Below are 15,532 nucleotides of genomic sequence, written 5' to 3' on the forward strand. Positions count from 1 at the left end.
GTTAATGCCAAAGAGCTCAATTTTGGTCTTATCTGACCACAGCACTTTCTCCCAATCCTTCTCTGAATCATTTAGATGTTCATTGGCAAACTTCAGAGGGGCCTGTACATGTGCCTTCTTGAGGGGGGACCTTGTGGGCGCTGCAGGATTTAAATCCATGGTGGCGTGTTACAAATGGTTTGTTTGACTGTGGTCTCAATTGCCTTGAGATAATTCACAAGCTCCTCCTGTGTAGTTCTGGGCTGATCTCTCACTTTTGTCATGATCATCCTTACCCCATGAGGCGAAATCTTGCCTGGAGCTCCAGACCGAGGGCAATTGATGGTTATTTTGTATTTCTTCCATTTGCGAATAAACCCTCCAACAGTTGTCTGCTTCTCACCAGGCTTCTTGCTGATGGTCTTGTAGCCCATTCCAGCCTTGTGCAGGTGTACAATCTTGTCCCTGACATCCTTTGAAAGCTCTTTGGTCTTGCCCATAATGGTGAGGTTTGAATGGAGGAAAGAGATCCTGTGGACAGGTGTCTTTTATACACATAATGAGCTGTCGTTAGGAGCACCTTCTTAAATTGACAGGACTAATTTTTTGGGTTTTTTTAAAGCCCGTGGTGTGTGAACACACTCGAACTCCACCCAGTGCAAAAAAAAAGTGTACACCAAAAAAGTGTACACCAAAAAAGTGAAACACAAAACGTGCACAGGGTGTACACACAGTCCTCCGCCGAAGAGAAAGGACCCTAGCCCTGCTCCCATGGAGCGTTAGGCTCCACACGGGGACTGGGGTACTTCACATGGCCCATCTGGCCGAAACCAGACGGACCCCATTCGCTGGGAGGTCTGCCGAAACAGACCCACCCAAGTACTAGGTGGGGCTCCCTCAAAGGGAGACCCCATGAGAGAGGGCAAACCAAGCCTGAAGGCCATATCCATCATTTCCAAAGACTTTCAGGGCAGGCCTGAGGACCTACACTCACATGACAAAAACGTGTACACCAACAAAAAAAGTGACAAACACTAATAAAAGTGGGGGGAAGGATAGTGGAGAAGTGCAATAGGTGCCATTGCGTGATACAATGGCTGGCCTTTCAGCCAGGAATGAAAAAATTCCTCTGGTCCTAGCCAAAAGGCTCAGCCCTAGAGGCAGGTGTGAAAAAAAAGTGTGATGTGCAGTGACCTAGGTGCAGGTAAAAGTGGGACATTAACACAGTAAGAGTTATGGCACCCCTGGGCTGCCACTACAGGGGCACATACACCACGGGCTTCTTTTGGGACCTGGCCTTGGGCCAGACCAGTGCCTCTCCATCCCCATCAGGGGGTAACCCTTCTGACTTTCTTTAGAGCAGAGGTCTCAAACTGGCGGCCCTCCAGCTGTTGCGAAACTACAAGTCCCATCGTGCCTCTGCCTGTGGGAGTCATGCTTTTAACTGTCAGCCTTGCCACATGGGACTTGCTTTTTTGCAACAGCTGGGGGGCCACAAGTTTGAGACCCCTGCTCTAGAGAAGACCTACTAACGGCCCTCAGTTCCTCAAGCGGTCCGGTTTGGAATCTCCCTGCTACTAACTTTCCAGATTACCATTACACCAGTGGATTTGCATAGCCACCGCCACCCCTGACCCACCGCCATAGGCTAGGGACTGACGCACAGCTCCTCCACTGGTAACTGATAAGAACAGACACTACACTTGATCTTGGCCAAAAGGCCGAGGCCTAATTTGTGTACCACATGAGCACACACTGTAGCCAGTCTGTGAGAGCAAGAATTATTGTTGGTAGGGGATTAAATACTTATTTTACTCACTGAACTACAGTTCACTTTATAACATTTGTATTGCGTTTTTTTTGGATTTTTGGTTGATATTCTGTGTCTATCATTTAAAATAAACCTATGATAAAAAAAATAGACCCTTCACTTCTTTGTAAGTGGGCAAACCTACAAAATCTACAGGGGATCAAATAAAAATTTTCCCTACTGTAGTTCAAGGGCATGCCTGACTGAACACAAGGTTATTGTATATTTTGTGTAGGTCCTAATATACATAGATAGTTTGGGTAAATCTAAAGGTTATTATTCAAAGACTGTACAGTCAGACTGTAAAGTTAACTTTTTAGGATAGTTTACACGACAGTGGCTTTCCTTGGAAAAGCATTTTGAAGAGAGAAGAAATGAAAGCTTGATCACAGGCATTGTGAGTGCATACGCATTACAAACAAGGACATTTATAAATGTAATCTTAAAAACAGGTGCCCTGATCTGCAGTTTAATTAAAATGGTTGGTCAGAAGGTGGTTAAATTACCTAGCAGAATAGTTAGCCACATTAAACCTAACCTGCTGTGTAATGTTTCACTTCTTATTCAAGTGGCTTCCTCAGCTCTAATAAGCATCAGGAATCTACCCCAGCAATTTAACCACTTCCTGCCTGCGCTATATCCGAAAGACAGCTACAGTGCATGCTTACTTTGCCAGAAGGGGGGTCATGGACGTCCTCCTGTGATTGCATTGCCCGCATGCCCCCTGTGGTCAGACTTCGGACTCAGGTAATCACAGATCATTAAAGGGCCAATCACAGCGCCCCTTTACCACATGATCAGCTGTGTCCAATGACCGCTGATAACAGATGTAAACACAAGCCGGATGCTTACAGCATGAGGAGAGAAGAGAGCCGATAACCAGCTTGTGTTAAAGGGACATCGACACTAATAATCAGGGCACTGATTATCGGTGCAGTCCCAACAGTGCCTCCTCATCAGTGTCACCTATCAGTGCCACTTATAGTATCGGTGCCGCCCCAACAGTGCAGCCTCATCAGCACACATCAGGGAAGGAGAAAAATTACCTGTTTGCAAAATTTTATAACAAACTATGAATTTTTTTTCATTTAGAAAAAAAACAAAATCCCAGTGGGGATTAAATACCATCAAAAGAAAGCTCTATTTGTGTGAAAAAAATAAAAAATCCCATATGGGTACAATATTGCATGACCATGCAATTGTCATTCACAGTGTGACAGCACTGAAAGCTGAAAATTTGCCTGGGAAGGAAGGGGGTAAAAGTGACCAGTAGGAAAGTGCTTAAAGCTGCAAGGGTAACTCGGTCAACCTAATCCAAGCACTGTCAAATGTGTCAAGACATATTCTGATTGGCAAGAAAAAGATGAGAGGTGTGACAGTTCCAATGTTCTAATTACACAATCCAATCACCATGGTGCAACTAAGTCTGGGACAGATGCTATTTGCTGGAGTTACATGGCTGAAGGTATCGATATATATATATATATATATATATATATATATATATATATATATATATATATATATATATATATATATATAAGAATGTGTTAAAGGCCCAACATTTCTTTCAGGATAATGTAGATGGCCTCCTTAATGCCGTGAACTAGTTGTCCTCTCTGTCCTTGAAAACAAACTTTGTACTTCCCCTACAACCTTTTTATAGAAGTAGAATAGTAAATAATCATTTTTGTGAGCAAGCAGTACACAAGGCCAAACGCAAAGAGGGGCAGGAGCCCTCTGTGTGTTTGACCCTTTTTATGATAAGAAAAAAAATATATTATTTTCTTTATCATTCATTGAGGGACACAGGAGTAGTAGATACTATTATACCAATGGAATGTCCAAATGCAGTCCAACTTAGGGGCAGGTTATAGCCAGAGAGAGATCCAGCCATGCGAAAATCATACTACACATAGAAGAAATCAACGTATGAAAGGAAGGCTGGATGGCGAAAGCCAATCAAAGAGAGGGCAGTGAGACTGAAGCTGTGTTACAAATCGGGGCAGAAATCATCCCAAGGGCAAGAAATTGTACCTAGGAACAATGGACATTAATTGAGAAAACAAAGGACCAGAAACAGTTCATCAAACAGAACGCCTGACAGAAGAAAACGAAAATATGTTTATTTGCGAAAGTGTATGTTCACTTTTGCAGCCAAATTGAAAGCCAAACAAATGGCATGGGGCTCCCCCTAAAAGTATACACAGTGGGGAAAATAATTATTTGATCCCCTGCAGATTTTATAAGTTTGCCCACTTACAAAAGAATGAAGGGTCTATTATTTTTTATCATAGGTGTATTTTAAATGATAAAGACAGAATATCAACCAAAAATCAAGATAAAAACACGATACAAATGTTATAAATTGAGTTGCAGTTCAGTGAGTAAAATAACTATTTTAACCCCAAGCAAAACGTGACTTAGTACTTAGTGGAGAAACCCTTGTTGGCAAGCACAGAGGTAAGATGTTTCTTGTAGTTGGTTACCAGGTTTGTACACCTCTCAGGAGAGATTTTAAACCACTCTTCGTTACAGATCTTCTCTAAATCCTTAAGGTTTCTTGGCTGTCACTTGGCAACTCGAAGTTTTAGCTCCCTCCATAAATTTTCTAAAGGATTAAGGTCTGGAGACTGGCTAGGCCTTGACCTTAATTTGCTTCTTCTTGAGCCACTTCTTTGTTACCTTGGCGGTATGTTTTGGGTCATTGTCTTGCTGGAAGACCCATCTTCAGTGTTCTGGCTGAGTGGAGAAGGTTCTCATCCAAGATTTTACAATACATGGCCCCTTCCAATGTCCCCTCAATGCGGCAAAGTTGGACTGTACCTTTAGCAGAGAAACAGCCCCAAAGCATAATTTTTCCACCTCTGTGCTTGACTGTAGGGATGGTGTTCTTAGGGCCATAGTCAGCATTTTTCTTCTACCAAACACCACAAGTCTAATGCCAAAGAGCTCAATTTTGGTCTCATCTGACCACAGCACTTTCCCATAATCCTTCTCTGAATCATTTAGATGTTCATTGGCAAACTTCAGATGGCCTGTACATGTGCCTTCTTGAGGAGGGGGACCTTGCGGGCACTGCAGAATTTCAATCCATGGCGGCATATTGTGCTAGCAATGGTTTGTTTTGTGACTGATCCCAACTGCCTTAAGATCAATCACAAGCTCCTCCAGTGTAGTTCTGGGCTGATCCCTCACTTTTCTCATGATCATCCTTACCCCATGTAGCAAACTCTTACATGAAGCTCCAGACCGAGAGCTATTGATGGTTATTTTGTATTTCTTCCATTTGAGAACAATCGCTCTAATGCCCCGTACACACTGACGGATTTTCCGACGGAAAATGTGTGATAGGACCTTGTTGTCAGAAATTCCGACCGTGTGTAGGCTCCATCACACATTTTCCATCGGATTTTCCGACACACAAAGTTTGAGAGCAGGATATGAAATTTTCCAACAACAAAATCCGTTGTTGGAAATTCCGATCGTGTGTACACAAATCGGACAAAGTGCCACGCATGCTCAGAATAAAGAGATGAAAGCTATTGGCCACTTCCCTGTTTATAGTCCCGACGTACGTGTTTTACGTCGTCGCGTTTAGAACGATCGGATTTTCCGACAACTTTGTGTGACCGTGTGTATGCAAGACAAGTTTGAGCCAACATCCGTCGGAAAAAATCCTAGGATTTTGTTGTCGGAATGTCCGATCAATGTCCGACCGTGTGTACGGGGCATAACAGTTGTCTCCTTCTCATTAAGCTTCTTGCTGGTGGTCTTGTAGCCCATTTCAGCCTTATGCAGGTCTACAATCTTGTCCTTTGAGGGCTCTTTAGTCTTGCCCATGATAACGAGGTTTGAATAGAAGAAAGAGATCCTGTGGACAGGTGTCTTTTATACACATAATGAGTTATCGTTAGGAGCACCTTCTTAAATTGACAGGACTAATCTGTGTACCACATAGTAGACTGTAGCCAGTCTGTGGGAGCCAGAATTATTGTTGGTTGGTATGGGATCAAATACTTATTTTACTCACTGATCTGTAACTCAATTTATAACATTGGTTAAGGTGTTTTTTTTCTGAATTTTTGGTTAATATTCTGTCACCATCATTTAAAATACAGCTACATAGATACATGGGTGAAGTCAAAAAAAGACACAAGTCCAACCTATGTGTGTGATTATATGTCAGTATTACCTTGTATATCACTGTATGTTGTGGTTGTTCAGGTGCTTATCTAATAGTTTCTTGAAACTATCGATGCTCCCTGCTGAGACCAGTAAAGAACCCTCTACGTAGTTTAAGGTTACACCTCTTTTCTTCTAGTTTTAATGAGTGACCACGAGTCTTGTTAAAGTCCCTTCTGCGAAAAAGTTTTATCCCTATTGTGGGGTCACCAGTACGGTATTTGTAAATTGAAACCATATCCCCTCTCAAGCATCTCTTCTCCAGAGAGAATAAGTTCAGTGCTCGCAACCTCTCCTCGTAACTAATATCCTCCAGATCCTTTATTAGCTTTGTTGCCCTTCTTTGTACTCACTCCATTTTCAGTACATCCTTCCTGAGGACTGGTGCCCAGAACTGGACAGCATACTGTAGGTGCGGTTCGGCCGGACCAGAGTCTTGTAGAGTGGGAAAATTATATTATTATCTCTGGACTTAATCCCCTTTTTAATGCATACCAATATTCTATTTGCTTTGTTAGCAGCTTGGCATTGCATGCCGTTGCTGAGCCTATTATCTACTAGGTCCCCCAGGTCCTTTTCCATCCTAGATTCCCCCAGAGGTTCTCCCCCCAATGTATAGATTGCATTGATATTTTTGCCACCCAAATTAATTTGTTCAGATCTTTTTGCAAGGTTTAAGGTTTCCACATCCTGTGGAGAAGTTATTGCCCTGCTTAGCTTAGTATCGTCCACAAATACAGAGATTGAACTGTTTACCCCATCCTCCAGGTCATTTATGAACAAATTTAACAGGATTGGTCCCAGCACAGAACCCTGGGGGACCCCACACCCCACTTCCCACCCCTGACCATTCCGAGTACTCCCCATTTATCACCACCCTCTGAACTCGCCCTTGAAGCCAGTTTTCAATCCATTTACTCACCCTATGGTCCATGCCAAAGGACTTTATTTTGTACAGTAAACGTTTATGGGGAACTGTGTCAAATGCTTTTGCAAAATCCAGATACACCACGTCTACGGGCCTTCCTTTATCTAGATGGCAAGTCACCTCCTCAAAGAAGGTTAACAGATTGGTTTGGCAAGAACAAGTCTTCATTCTCTATGCTGATTACTGTGATTGATACCGTTCTCATTACTAAAATCTTGTATGTAGTCCCTTATCATCCCCTCCAAGAATTTACATACTATTGATGTTAGGCTAACTGGTCTGTAATTCCCAGGGATGTATTTGGGGCTCTTTTTAAATATTGGTGCTACATTGGCTTTTCTCCAATCAGCTGGTACCATTCCAGTCAGTAGCCTGTCAGTAAAAATTAGGAACATTGGTCTGGCAATTACTTGACTGAGTTCCCTAAGTACTCTTGGGTGCAAGCCATCTGGTCCCGGTGATTTATTAATGTTAAGTTTCCCAAGTCTCATTTTTATTCTGTCCTCTAACCATGGAGGTGTTTCCTGTGATGTGTCATGAGGATGAACACTGCAGTTTTGGTTACTGAAGCCCCCTGATTCCCTTGTGAAGACTGAGGAGAAGAATACATTCAATATCTTTGCCATCTCCCCATCCTTTGTAACCAGATGTCCTTCCTCGTTCTTTATGGGGCCAATATGGTCTATCCTCCCTTTTTTACTGTTTACATACTTAAATAATATTTGGGGATTTTTTTTGCTCTCCTCTGTATCTTTCATGTTCTTGCTTAGCCATCCTTACTGCACCCTTACATTTCTTGTTGCATTCTTTATAAAGTCTGAATGCTGAGGATAATCCCTCAACCTTGTATTTTTTTAAGGCCTACTCCTTTGCCTTTATATGCATTTTTACATTGGAGTTAAGCCATCCAGGACTTTTGTTCACTCTTTTAAATTTATTACCCAATGGGATGCATTAGCTAATGGCCTTATTTAATATGCTCTTAAAGCAAACCCATCTCTCCTCCATGTTATTTGTTCCTAAGATTTTATCCCAATTTATGCCTTCTAGCAAGGTTCGAAGATTAGGGAAGTTGGCTCTTTTGAATTTCAGTGTCTTTGTATTCCCCTTATGTTTCCTATTTGTGTGATAGATATTGAAGCGAAATGACCTGTGATTGCTGTTACCTAATTTGCCCCCTATATCCACATCCGTGATAAGGTCTCTATTGTTGGTAATCAGTAGATCCAGTGACGCTTTATTTCTAGTTGGTGCATCTACCATCTGACCCATAAAATTGTCCTGCAAAACATTTAGGAACTGGCGACCCCTTAAACGAATACGTGGTTCCCTCCACCCAGTCTGTCTGGATAATTAAAATCCCCCATTATGATAACGCTTCCCATCCTTGCTGCTAATCCAATTTGTGATAGATCTGTCTCCCCCTTCCTCCCTCAGGTTAGGGGGCCTATAGAATACTCCCAGTATTATTTTCCCCTTAGCTTCATCCCTTTGGAGCTCTACCCATAAGGATTCCACCTCCTCCCTAACTCCCTTAGTGATGTCATCTCTCACATTCACTTGTACATTATTCTTGATATATAGGCATACTCCTCCCCCTTTTTACCCTCTCTATCCTTGCGATAAAGGGTATACCCTTGAATGCTTGCCAACCAATCATGAGAGCTGTTGAACCAGGTCTCTGAAATTCCCACAAAATCTAAATCCTCCGCGTACAACAGTATCTCTAGTTCACCCATCTTGTCCACCAGGTTCCTGGCATTGGTGAACATGCCACGTAGTTTAGACCGGTCGCATGTTATCCTCTAGCTATGATATTAATTATACACCCTTCATTCTTTTGTAAGTGGGCAAACTTACAAATTCTGCAGGGGATCAAATAATTATTTTCCCCACTGTAGATTATGATATAGGTTTTAAGAAAAAAGACACAGAGTAAAAACCCAGCGCCAGCGATAAACCACCCGGAGAGCTTAAAATCAGCACATGTGCTGTGTAGCATGAAAAACATGTGTATTACACACAAACCTTATGCAATTTCGAGGGGGGAGATCATCAGAAATACCCTGTGCAGCCAGACAAACCGTAACTGGTAGAAACAGATCAAGACAAGAACAACACATATGGTCCAGCGCCTCGGATATTTATGAGAAGCAAAATGCAACAGGCATAAAAACTTAAATACTTTAATAGGCCAGTGGTAGACCAGTCCTGAAAATAAACTGAGGTAACAATAGTGACTACTAGTGAAACCAGAGGTACAAGCACTGTTACGGAAAAAAACACATATGTAAAAAACACAATAACACAGTATTGAAATATAAAAACCAATTTCTCACAGTTGTGGAAATGATAGATATGTATTGTACTTCACATCAACATATACTTGAATAAGAGGACAGTCAGCTTTGAACAATAGGAGGCTAACACCGGAGATCCATTCAATAATGTCCCACAGGAGACCCTGGGTAGAGTGATAGAAGCAAACGACAGGCTCCAAGCAGATGACAGTAACGAGATGAAGGGGATAAAAATTGAGTACTATTCCATCCATGAGGCTTCAACCCTGTGGAGACACCTTCCGGCAGACCAGCGGCAGACTCACTCCCATCAACGCTTCAGCGGCTTCCTCGCTCTGACGTCATCCGTCCATAGACACGGAGCTCCAGCCAGGCTGCCTCCTGCACGGTGGAGTTGCACGCAGCGGTCACTCCACTATCTGCCCAAGCCAGTAAGGCTGCTTCACACAAGGCAGAGACACACGCCGTGGTCTTCCCACCATCCGCCAGAGCTATTGAGGCCGCTTTCCGCACGGCGGAACTACACACCTCTACACCGTGGCTTTTCCACCATCTGCCTGTGCCAGTGAGCTCCCCCGCATGACGCCGACCTCTTCCAGCATGAGGTAGTCTCTAGCCTTCCTCTGCGTGTGAGTACTCAATTTTTATCCCCTTCATCTCGTTACTGTCATCTGCTTGGAGCCTGTCATTTGCTTCTATCACTCTACCCAGGGTCTCCTGTGGGACATTATTGAATGGATCTCCGGTGTTAGCCTCCTATTGTTCAAAGCTGACTGTCCTCTTATTCAAGTATATGTTGATGTGAAGTACAATACATATCTATCATTTCCACAACTGTGAGAAATTGGTTTTTATATTTCAATACTGTGTTATTGTGTTTTTTACAGATGTGTTTTTTTCTGTAACAGTGCTTGTACCTCTGGTTTCACTAGTAGTCACTATTGTTACCTCAGTTTATTTTCAGGACTGGTCTACCACTGGCCTATTAAAGTATTTAAGTTTTTATGCCTGTTGCATTTTGCTTCTCATAAATATCCGAGGCGCTGGACCATATGTGTTGTTCATATAGGTTTTAAGAGGCTACCCCAAGAAAAACATGCCTATAACCCATACCAGATCATTATCCAAGTATGCAGCCTGGCTGGCCAAGAAAGGGGGGGTGAGCATGCAGGCCTCCTTTCTGAACCATACCATACCATACCATGCCAAATGCCCTCAACATGGGAAAGGGTACCTTGCCAGGATCCCCCCCCCCCTCCCCCAGCAAAGCACCTTTTCCCCATGTTGATGAGGACAAGAACCTCCTCCCCACATCCCTGTCCTGGTGGATGTGGGTGTCTGCGGGGAGAACTTTTCAGAATATGGCAAGCACAAAATAAAATAAATGCACAATTCCTTTAGACTCCATTCACACCTGGGCAATTTGAATCGCGTGCGGAATCACTGCAAAACGCAGGATGCAATTTCGATGCTATTACTTCCTAATAGCACCCAAATCGCGGTGGGAGTTTGGTTTGATAAATCACGCTGCAATCACAGGAAATTGCAACACATGATGCTACTGCCCAAAAGAAGCTCCTGCTCCTTTTGAGTGTCAAGCTTCGTGCACGTATGGTGTTTGGAATTCAAATCCCCTAGTTGTGAATGGAGCCTTAAGTAACATGCATGCTTAAACTTGCCTATATAGTAGTAGATCTGTAGGATGTGTTAAAGTGAGTAGGATGAAGGTCTGGTATGGATATTGAGGGGAAGCTTGTCAGCTTTAATTACAAAACAGAATGAAGCAGCCAAGAAATGTCATTTAACAGCAATTTAGTTTTTTCTTTGTAAATCTTTTACTTCACAGTCAGGTTTAGGTCATCCTCCTAGCATATTATTTAAATGAATTGTGTATTTTTAATGTAGCCCTTTAAGCCTTCTTAAAAGACTTGCTCTTGGAGGTGTGACTGGAAGTAGACCCCGGTGGACAGTTGATAAGAGAGTTCTGGAACATCCTGAACTATCCTGTTCCCTCACACACAAATCTGGTGATTGCCAGGCCCCTAGTGTAGCTCTCTGCCTGCGCACCGGACCCAGGAGCACCCTGCGATGCTGTCAAAGAGCCGCTCCACTGCACCTACTGCGAACAGGGAGCCCCGGCGGCCATGTGTGCCGACTCTATTTTGGCACACAGGCTACAAGCTCTTTTTGCAAAGATGGATCTGTTGGGGTAACGGGAGCATGCTGCACCTCCTGCGGCACAGCCCTAGGAACCTGACACTGCCCTTATCCTTCAAGCTATCGAACAGATTAAATCATCCTTGCTGGTAAGAATTGATCATCTGGCTGAAGAATGCAATCTTATCTGCACCAACCTAGAAAAAATCAGGGGGAGGCTGAGTGAGACAGAATCCTGCATTTCCACTACAGAGGATGTTACAACCCAGCACTCCCAGACTATACAGTCACTCCAACAGACTGTTCATATGCTGGTGGTGAAGTCTGACGATGCCGAGAACCGGCTACGCCGCAACAATGTGTGGGTGCTGGGACTCTCAGAAGGCGCCGAGGGAGATCATCCTACGGAGTTTGCGGAGGCCTTCTTCAAGGAGCTCCTTGGTCTCACTGAAGTATCCCCGACCTATGTAGTGGAACATGCATCTATTCCTAGATTTCTCCCCAGAGCTCTAAAAGAAGAGGAAATCCTTTACTGAGAAATCCTTTACTGAGATCCGCACAAGTGGCATACCCAATAGCATGCTTTACCCCAACTGCCTACGTGTCCCACAGGGAGGAATGGTGAGGTTCTTTGACTCGCCTCATGATGCCGATGACTGGCTCCTAACACTCTGCATTGTGGAACAACAAGTTAATCCTGACTCTTGGTGAGCTTTATCAAGTTCCTGTTATTGTTTTTGACCCACTTTTTTTTTTTTCTCTCTCCATTTCTTTTGTTAACCTGTCTAATTCAGGGCCTGACACATCTACCTTTAACTCCCATATTGTTACTGCATATAACCATACATGGCACCACCTTGATGGACTCTGAACTTTCTCTTATTGCACATTACAGCCCCTCCTGAAAGCCCTCCATGTAATGCTGGTTCTGTGGTGCAAGACTAGGTATCTGGTTTTTTTTTTTCCCGTAGCAGTACTCTTTTCTGAGTGAAGGGGAGACTTTTGCTCTAGGACCGTTTACTCCCACATGCTTCTCAATTTACTTTTCGAGAGACTGGGACCACCCACTCAAGAGGATATTGTGACTGCCTGATAAAGTTGCTTCTGTGGACCTATGACTTTCTCTTGGTCTAAGTAGCAAACGATTCACATTTTAGGAACGAACTACAAAACCTAGTTATGTTGGGGTCACAGCTAAATAGTAGGCTGTTGGTTTTATTGTTCAGTTTCTGCTCAACTGTTCCACAATCTTTACCTGCTCCTTATACCTCCATACCCTTTTCAATTTGTCAATTTTGTAAGTGTCCAGTGTACTAGGCCAATGAACAAAGATGCCTTTTGTTTGGTTTTCTCTCTTACCCTTAGGTAATATTGTTTATATCACTGTTATAGCTATGTCTGGATTCAAATTAGTCTCCTGGACCAGGCCTTTACATAATAAATGTAAACGCTCTCTCCTATTAAAACACTTAAACTCCCACAAACCGCATATTTTTGCACGGGATCCATCTCACAGGCAGTCGCATGTTGGCCCTACAGAGATCGTGGGCTGGACAAGAATTCCATGCCACTTACCCAACTTATGCCTGTGGAGTCGCTTTACTTATTAATAAGGCCCTTCTGTGCAGGATTGAGAAAGTCATAACTGAGCCCAGCGGCAGGTACATTATCCTTATAATGGAACACCATGCAGTTATGTGGGCCTTCATCAATATATTTTGCCTGAAAAACTGGCCCCCTTCCAGACTACTCATATCCTGTTGGGATGGGATTTTAACTCCATTTTAAATGCAACATTGGATACCTCCAACCCACAACGTAATGTTTGTCCAGACCTAGCACATTGGGGGGATACTTTTGCCTTAATGGAATTTTGGCAATGGAAGCACGCAACCACAAAAACCTTTTCGCATTTATCTGCGATCCATAAATCCAGAATTGATCTTGCTTTTGGTAGCTTATCAGTACAAGCTAATTTATCCAAGGCCTCCTATTGTCCAGCAGGACTCTCTGACCACTCTCCATTGGAATTGTGCCTATGTTATGGACGACAGAAGGACCCAGGGACCTAAAGATTGGCCTACGTTGGGTTCAGAATGAAAAAGTAATGGAGATGGTGTCCCCTTTAATAGACTCCTACTGGTACAGACTCAGCTCCTCCTGACATGGTGTGGGATGTCTTTAAGGTGACGAGGCAAGGCAATTACATTTCAGCCATTAAAGCTGTCAGATCTGAATATACCTCATTAACATTGCAATTCGAGAACCTCAAGGCTGCAGCGGCCGAGTCCTTTGCAGAGCACCACACCACTCTGTCTCAAGCTAGGAGAGACGTGAAACTACATTATATCTCCCTCACCCAAACTGACTTTAACTTGTTGGCAGGCAAAATTTTCAAATCGGGGGATAAAAATGGCCATCTTCTGGCTAGCCTGGTGGCAGACCCACACTATCAAACTGTAGTCTCTGAATTGCAGGAGGTCTGATTCCAGACCCTGACACTATCCTAAAAGAGTTGCGCCAATTTTTTAAAGTGGTTTACAGTCAACCTCAGTGCATCACCCATGTAGATATTCTCCCTGGGATCTTCAGGCCCTATCTTTGCCCTCTTTGACACTAGAGGACATAGAGTCCCTAGAAGCCCTGATTTCTACGCTTGAAATAGTGGCTGCTATCTCCTCTCTTCCTCCTAAAACCCCAGGCCCAGACGGTCTCCCGGGAGATTGGTACAAAATGTACGCCAAGCATTTAGCCCCTAAACGCCAGTTTCTTTATGCTCACTGCCTTAAAACTGGTTCCTTACCCCATACAATGTACCAAGCCCACATAGTCCTTATCCCTAGACCGGGTAAAGATCCAAAACTCTGTACAGCCTACAGGCCAATATTGCTCTTAAACTATGACCTTAAAATGTTGGCAAAAGGTATTGCCACAGGCTAGTCGAGTTCTACCCTTACGAATAGATATAGACAAAACTAGATTTATACCTGGAAAGGCTACAGATGTTAATCTAATGTGAGTGCTCACGCACCTGCAACTCACATCCTCTCATTCTCATACTTGAAAAATGGTGGCTTTGGATATAGAAAAAGCTTTTGACATAGTTGGTACTATACGACATCGGTCCTGAAGGCTTGTGGGTTAGGCCCTACCTTCTGCCAGTGGGTCAATATATTGTACAAATCCCCAGTGGCACAAATTAAGTTGGGTGGCAGGTTTTCTGCGTCATTTCTGGAGGAACGAGGCAGGGGTGCCCCCTCTCCCCCATCCTATTTGTTCTGGTGATGGAGCCCCTTGCCACTGCCCTTAGATGGTCCAGTGCTGTAGAAGGTATACAAATTGGCTGTCAGGGCTGGATTCGGCCCTTCTTTCTCTGAGCTGGCCACTCAGCTGTCGGCTAATTGCCAGCTCCTATCTCTCCACAGTGACTCACCTGTTGATGATATCCTGCTCGTCAGTCCTGCCTACTTAAGCCGTCCAGCCCAGATGATCTCTGCCTTCATCTTGGTCACATCTCTAGAGATGCTCTCCTGTGTTCCTGTTAAAGACTTGCTTGGCTGACATTCCTTCTGGCTCCAGATCCTGCTTGCTGTTCTGCTACGCTCATCTCTTGCTCCCTGAACTCTGGCTATGTTTTGACTACGTTTACTCTATTTACCTTTTTTTAATATTAAACAAGTGAGATTTAACTGTACTTCTGTCTGTCTAATTCATGGTTTCTGACATTGGCTCCATTGTTGAAAAAGTAACCCTTTACGCTGATGACCTGATGCTCTTCCTCAATGATCCTGGACCCTCATTCCGGGAGACCCTTGCTATCTTGGCTTGCTTTTAAAGATAAAGTGGGAGAAAGTGCATATTTTACCTATAGATGCACAAGCTGAACTGATGGCTAACCCCTTACTCCCCCTATCTTGGTCCTTGATACACTATTCTGGGATCACCATTACCCCCAATGTATCAGATTATATCAAACTGAATCTTTACCCCCACCTAGCCATTCTTAAATCCATAAAAGCATGAGATCATGAACCTCTGTCATTAATCGGCAGAATAAATCTGCTTAACATGAAAAATCTCCCAGCATTTTTATACATAATTCAATATTCCCCAACTTGGATCCTTAAATCCTTGTTTAAGCAATTTCATTCCATCATCTCTTCTTTCCTTTGG

The sequence above is a fragment of the Aquarana catesbeiana genome, linkage group LG07, assembly GCF_042186555.1.
Source record: "Aquarana catesbeiana isolate 2022-GZ linkage group LG07, ASM4218655v1, whole genome shotgun sequence".
Taxonomy (NCBI): domain Eukaryota; kingdom Metazoa; phylum Chordata; class Amphibia; order Anura; family Ranidae; genus Aquarana; species Aquarana catesbeiana.